The sequence below is a fragment of the Procambarus clarkii genome, chromosome 76 (assembly GCF_040958095.1).
Source record: "Procambarus clarkii isolate CNS0578487 chromosome 76, FALCON_Pclarkii_2.0, whole genome shotgun sequence".
Taxonomy (NCBI): Eukaryota; Metazoa; Arthropoda; class Malacostraca; order Decapoda; family Cambaridae; genus Procambarus; species Procambarus clarkii.
In genome coordinates this window covers 16548950-16556449 of record NC_091225.1, presented here as the reverse complement: position 1 = coordinate 16556449, position 7500 = coordinate 16548950, and the positions used below count along the sequence as shown (strand labels likewise).

General features: G+C 54.4%; 1 protein-coding gene across 3 annotated transcripts in view; it reads left to right on the top strand.

Annotated features, from left to right (window-relative positions):
- LOC123771509 (carbonic anhydrase 2) overlaps positions 1-7500 on the top strand; it is a 277143-nt gene that overhangs the window by 224736 nt on the left and 44907 nt on the right. The gene's annotated exons all lie outside the window — the stretch shown is intronic.

Below are 7500 nucleotides of genomic sequence, written 5' to 3'. Positions count from 1 at the left end.
CCCTGGCCGTCTCTGGCAGCATCAGCTGTCTTGGCCTCGTCTCACGCCAAGAGAGGAGTGGGTAGGTTTCTTAATGAAACTAAACCAGTGTTACATCCCCGAGGCGACTCACAGATCTTAATGGTTACGGCCCGCCAAACACACAACGAAACTACGACGTTGGTACAACGTTCAAACAAGTTTTAACACCCTAACCAGTTATAACAACCAATATAGCAAGTTGTAACAACGTTCTAATACGTCATAAACACGTTAAGCCAAGATGTAACAACTTTATTACAAGTTGTAACAAGCGGAAAATTGAGACAGTTTCGGTTTGTGTTTCCAGGGGGTGACCTGGATTGATTTATCATATATATATAGTTCCTAGACGTTAGGTTATGTACAGAAGGCTGATAAGCCATCAAACACACTCTAGATAACCATGTATGTTGGATAAGTCGCTCGGATCGTCGACTTCTTATGGCGTCATTTTTTTTAGTTTCATCTAATTTCGTTATAAAATGATATTATTTCAGGATAATTTTTGTTTCATGTTCTACATTCAGCACCAATATTATAGTGGGTAAATATGTCACATTTCTTCATTATTTTCGTAATGCTAGGATGCTTTGGGTACCTTACCTTGAGGTGGTTCTGGGGCTTATTGTCCCCGCGGCCCGGTCGTCGACCAGGCCTCCTCCCTGGCTAGCTTTAGGTAATTAGACAAACTGCTATACTGGTATGGTGGATGGAGGGAGGTCCTACCAGGAGCCCCCAGCAACCACAATTCCAACAACCAACTCAACCAGCAACCACACTACCTCAACCATCACAATCAAACACTACCCTGTATCCCCACACACCATATTCCACCACCATCGTCACCATACAACTACCTCCGTCCCCCTCATCACCATAACTACCACTCTACAATCACCACCAGCCGCCGCCACCACCACTACCAGCCATTACCTACCACAACCAAGTACCAACTACCACCTATCACCCAGACAATAGCGATACCTTTTGTCATTTTGTTAAGCGAATTGTCTTGTCCAGAGGAAGTCTTCCATTGCCAAGAAAAATGTTTCATATTTCTCTTACCACCAGCAACAGCAGCAGTAGCAGCAACAGCAGCAGTAGCAGCAACAGTAGCAGGAGCAGCAGCAGTAGCAGCAACAGCAGCAGGAGCAGCAGCAGTAGCAGCAACAGCAGCAGGAGCAGCAGCAGTAGCAGCAGCAGCAACAAAGCCAATAGAAGCAGTAACAGCAGCATTACCAATGCCAGCAGGAACAGCAGCAGCAGCAGCAGCAGCAGGAACAGCAGCAGTAGCAGCAGCAGCAACAAAGCCAATAGAAGCAGTAACAGCAGCATTACCAATGCCAGCAGCAACAGCAGCAGGAGGAGCAGCAACAAAACCAGTAGCAGCAGCAGTAGCAGCATCAACAATGCCAGCAGGAGAAGCAGCAGCAACGGCAGCAGCAGTAACAGCAGCAGCAGCAGCAGCAGCAGCAGCAGGATCAGCAACAAAGCCAGTAGAAGCAGCAGCAGCAGCAGTAGCAGCAAAATCAACAAAACACCCAAAAAACACACAATCCATCAACATTTTCAAAATCAAACAGCAGTGAACAGGGATGATTTTAGATTAGAAGCCCTAAGACGCGTGAGCCCGGCCCGCGGGGGGCCTGAGTCGGGCGTGAAGGCGATATATGCCGTAAAACAGGTAAAAAAGAGGCATGAGAGGCACTTTTATGCCTCGCTGCTGTTGTTAAAATGAAGACTAGGGACAACCATGGTGGCTTTTGTTATACTGTTATGGCTCACCGTCGAGATGGGGGGGTGGGGGATAGTGAGGGTGATGGGGGGATAGTGAGGCTGGGTGAGAAAGGGATTCAGGGTAGGATAGAGGAAGATAATGATGCTAGGTAGGATGGGGAGGAGAGAGTTATGTTGGTAGTTAGGAGAGAGGCTAGAGATGGGGTCAGGTTGGGGGTTGGGGGGTCAGGTAGGGGTTGGGGGGTCAGGTAGGGGTGTAAAGGATGGGGGATAGGAGGGTCGAGGAGGCAAGAAAAGGTATTATATGGCTTGTGTGGTTTTTCTCTTGTCACTTCAGAAATTGTGGAGTTTATTGTTATCTGAACCACAAGTGTTTCCTGACCTGTCCCCTGAAGGATGTCCCCTGACCTGTCCCCTGAAGGATGTCCCCTGACCTGTCCCCTGAAGGATGTCCCCCTGACCTGTCCCCTGAAGGATGTCCCCTGACCTGTCCCCTGAAGGATGTACCCTGACCTGTCCCCTGAAGGATGTCCCCCTGACCTGTCCCCTGAAGGATGTACCCTGACCTGTCCCCTGACCTGTCCCCTGAAGGATGTCCCCTGACCTGTCCCCTGAAGGATGTCCCCTGACCTGTCCCCTGAAGGATGTCCCCTGACCTGTCCCCTGAAGGATGTCCCCTGACCTGTCCCCTGAAGGATGTCCCCCTGACCTGTCCCCTGAAGGATGTCCCCTGACCTGTCCCCTGAAGGATGTACCCTGACCTGTCCCCTGAAGGATGTCCCCTGACCTGTCCCCTGACCTGTCCCGGCCCTGACCTGTCCCCTGACATCCATCTGTCATCAGTTGCACCTTTCAACTTTTAGATGGAGGTGGCTTCTACCACCTCCTCTAGTTCCTCAAGTTTCCTACAAATATTAATCTAAATAGATATATTCTTACATTTCTGTATCTTATTTGTTTTCTCTTCCTGTCAATTCCCTTAATTATTTGGCCCATGTCTCTGTTTCCCCTCTAATGGCGTCGTTTAAGTCAAACTCTTAATATCACGTCATACTTCCAGGAACAGCCTCGTTGCTAACCTCAAGAAGCTTGTTAGCAGCCTCTTCCCCCTTGTTTATTTGTGAAAATCACTTTTCCTAGACTTTGTGAGGTCGTATTCTTGATTGCATTCATAAACCCATCTATTCCCAGAGACGTCTTTGATGTCAGGTGTTCCACTCATGGTACATCAGGTATTGCTCCCCCCCCCAGTAAGTTCCGTCCCCTATCCAGGAGCCCTATCCTCCACCTATCCTCTCAATCCCCCATGCTACCCATGGGGTCTCTGGATGCATTATGTCTCTTCCTTTTGAGAGCAATAGTGTGGAGATTGAGGATGTGGTAAAGTGGGGGTTGATGGGGGTAGAGGGTAGGTGGGTGTGGGATGGATAGGCAGATGGAGGGAGGGTGGAGGGCCAGGTAGAGGGAGCGTGGAGGGCCAGGTAGAGGGAGGGTGGAGGGCCAGGTAGAGGGGGGTGTGGAGGGCCAGGTAGAGGGAGGGTGGAGGGCCAGGTAGAGGGGGGTGTGGAGGGCCAGGTAGAGGGAGGGTGGAGGGCCAGGTAGAGGGAGGGTGGAGGGCCAGAAGCACCGCCTCTTCAGTGTCGCATCTCATCACTGGTCACAGCCAGAGTCAACTTGACACATCTAACAATTCCCCCTCCCTGTCTCCCCTCCTTCTCTCTCCCCTCCCTCTCTACCCTCCCTCTCTCCCCTCCCTCTCTCCCCTCCCTCTCTCCTCTCCCTCTCTCCCCTCCCTCTCTTCCCTTCCTCTCTCCCCTCCCTCTCTCTCCCCTCCCTCTCTACCCTCCCTCTCTTTCCTTCCCCTTTTTCTCTTAAATCTCACATTATCAACCATTTTCCTCCCCCCTCATTCTTCTGCAACCTCTCATACTCCACCCCTCATTCCTCTCCCTCATACCTCCCTCATTCTCCTCTCTCATCCCACTTCCTGCTCTTTTCTCATGCCCAACCGTAATTCCCTTCCCTAAGTACCCAAAGCTTAGAACAGAGGCTTAGGGCCCGCCCAGTGGGCCAGCCAGAGGCTTAGGGCCCGCCCAGTGGGCCAGCCAGAGGCTTAGGGCCCGCCCAGTGGGCCACCCCACCCTCATATAACGCCCCCCACCCCCCTCCCTGGCGAAGGTCTCTTCTGGAAAGTTACAATTTATAAGGTGGTAAATACTAAACGACGCCCAGGTGGGCGGGGTTATAGTGGGCGTGGGGGGGGTTGTGGGCGTGGGGGGGTTGTGGGCGGGGGGGGTTGTGGGCGTGGGGGGTTGTGGGCGTGGGGGGTTGTGGGCGTGGGGAGGGGTGTGTGGGCGTGGGGGGGGGGGGTTGTGGGCGTGGGGGGTTGTGGGCGTGGGGGGTTGTGGGCGTGGGGGGGTGATGGGAGAGATAAGGGTGATGTAGAATTGAGGCAGTGTCCGGGGCGAGGCAGTGTCCGGGGCGAGGCAGTGTCCGGGGCGAGGCAGTGACCGGGGCGAGGCAGTGACCGGGGCGAGGCAGTGTCCGGGGCGAGGCAGTGACCGGGGCGAGGCAGTGACCGGGGCGAGGTAGTGACCGGGGCGAGGCGGTGTCCGGGGCGAGGCAGTGACTGGGGTGAGGCAGTGACCGGGGTGAGGCAGTGACCGGGGTGAGGCAGTGTCCGGGGCGAGGCAGTGACCGGGGCGAGGCAGTGACCGGGGCGAGGCAGTGTCCGGGGCGAGGCAGTGTCCGGGGGCGAGGCAGTGACCGGGGCGAGGCAGTATCCGGGGCGAGGCAGTGTCCGGGGCGAGGCAGTGTCCGGGGCGAGGCAGTGACCGGGGCGAGGCAGTGACCGGGGCTAGGCAGTGACCGGGGCGAGGCAGTGACCGGGGCGAGGCAGTGACCGGGGCGAGGCAGTGACCGGGGCGAGGCAGTGTCCGGGGCGAGGCAGTGTCCGGGGCGAGGCAGTGACCGGGGCGAGGCAGTGACCGGGGCGAGGCAGTGTCCGGGGCGAGGCAGTGACCGGGGCGAGGCAGTGTCCGGGGCGAGGCAGTGACCGGGGCGAGGCAGTGTCCGGGGCGAGGCAGTGTCCGGGGCGAGGCGGTGCTGCTAGGCAGGTCACTCCGGCCAGGCGCGAAGACATTTTGGCTGACAAAGTGGCCAGGAACTGGCTACGTGATTCCCTCCTGTGTCCGTGTCTCTGTACGTGTCTGTGTCCGTGTCTCTGTCCGTGGCTGTACTTGCCTAATGGTGCGTGCGGAGGTTGGGCTTCAGCTCTTTGGCCCCGCCTCTCAACTGTCCATTAACTGGTTAGTAACTGAGTACATCACTGCCTAATGCATTTACTAACTACTCTGACACTGAAAAAGTTTTTTCTAATGTCTCTGTGGCTCATTTGGGTACTCAGCTTCCACCTGTGTTCCCTTGTTCGTATACCACACGTCTTAGTGTCTTTACCTTATTAATTCTGCTCAGAATTTTGTATATGGTAAACATGTCTCCACTAGTCTTTCAGTGACGTTAGGTTCAATTCGTGTAGTTTTTCCTCACAACTTTGTACTGGGCCATGGTGGCCACCAGGGCCATGGTGGCCACCAGGGACATGGTGGCCACCAGGGCCATGGTGGCCACCAGAGCCATGGTGGCCACCAGGGCCATGGTGGCCACCAGGGACATGGTGGCCACCAGGGACATGGTGGCCACCAGGGACATAATAAGGACAGGCTCGAATAAAAATATATCGATTGGAAGACCAACCTGGGAATGACCAACACGGCATCTCCCTCTTTGCCCTACGGGCTCACCATAGCCCGTGCTACTTGGAACTTGTTCCGAGTAGCTGAATCTATAACAACAACAACTCTTTACCCTTCTCCCTCCCTCCGTCCCTCAATTCCCACCTTCCCTTCCACCTCCTTCCCCCTTCCACCTCCCTTCCTTTCACCTCATTCCCTCTCTTCCTTCGCTCGCTAGGAAAGGTCCTTACACCCAATGTTATCTTGAGGTTATCTTGAGATGATTTCGGGGCTTTAGTGTCCCCGCGGCCCGGTCCTCGACCAGGCCTCCACCCCCAGGAAGCAGCCCGTGACAGCTGACTAACACCCAGGTACCTATTTTACTGCTAGGTAACAGAGGCATAGGGTGAAAGAAACTCTGCCCATTGTTTCTCGCCGGCGCCCGGGATCGACCCCGGGACCACAGGATCACAAGTCCAGCGTGCTGTCCGCTCGGCCGACCAGCATCACCGTGCAACAAAGAGAAGGCCGCAAGTCAACAAATTCATCATTGAGATGCCGTCTGTGATGCCTACGGGGATGGGAACTGAGGGAAAGGGAAGGGGAGAGAGAGGGAGAACAGGTAGAAGAGGAATAGAAGTGAGGGGAGACGGCGTTAGAGGGGTTGAGGGGGGGAAAGAGATGTTGATAAGGTGCCTGATATGTAAACAGGTGTTATTTTGTATGCTCACAATCTCTATACCCCCAGGGAACAGTTGGGCAAACTTGGGTTCAGTTCCAATGTTACAAAACCATAAGATGCTTATTTTAACATACTAAGAAGGTTAGGTAAGGTCGGTGTTTTCTATGAAGCTTTTCAAGGTAAACTGTTTAGTATGTCACATATGCACGTATTTAATAAGTCAATATTGACTATAAGAAAGTGCGAGAACGGGTTGAACACCCATACATTGTGTCATTGATGTAGCAATGGTCTCTGGTGTCAAGTATGGTCTCTGTCTCATTGATGTAGCCGGAGCACTTCTCGTCTCTGTTGGATTAATGTAACTATTTGGAGCTTACTGTTTTGTGCTATCAACAGTGGGCCACCCTCGCTATCAACAGTGGGCCACCCTGGCTATCAACAGTGGGCCACCCTGGCTATCAACAGTGGGCCACCCTGGCTATCAACAGTGGGCCACCCTGGCTATCAACAGTGGGCCACCCTGGCTATCAACAGTGGGCCACCCTGGCTATCAACAGTGGGCCACCCTCGCTATCAACAGTGGGCCACCCTGGCTATCAACAGTGGGCCACCCTGGCTATCAACAGTGGGCCACCCTGGCTATCAACAGTGGGCCACCCTGGCTATCAACAGTGGGCCACTCTCGCTATCAACAGTGGGCCACCCTCACTATCAACAGTGGGCCACCCTGGCTATCAACAGTGGGCCACCCTCGCTATCAACAGTGGGCCACCCTGGCTCTCAACAGTGGGCCACCCTAGCTCTCAACAGTGGGCCACCCTCGCTATCAACAGTGGGCCACCCTCGCTTTCAACAGTGGGCCACCCTCGCTATCAACAGTGGGCCACCCTGGCTATCAACAGTGGTCCACCCTCACTATCAACAGTGGGCCACCCTCGCAATCAACAGTGGGCCACCCTAGCTATCAACAGTGGGCCACCCTGGCTCTCAACAGTGGGCCACCCTGGCTATCAACAGTGGGCCACCCTAGCTCTGAACAATGAGCCACAGTCACACAAGTCAGCTAAAAAGGTGCCGGCACCTTTCATATAGACTTCTCTGGCAAACTCTTCACGCTCGTGTAGCCAGGATACAGATTGGACAAAATATCCCATCTAATACTTCGGCTCGAATCTCCTCTACAGCTGATTCAAGCGTCGTCAAACTTGATCTTACCCCAGACACCACACGCGAGGGAGTGTTTGAGGGGTGTTGGGGGGATGTTAGGGGGTGGGAAAGGGGGGATATAGGGAGGGGGGAGGGGGGATTTGGTGGTATGGGGAG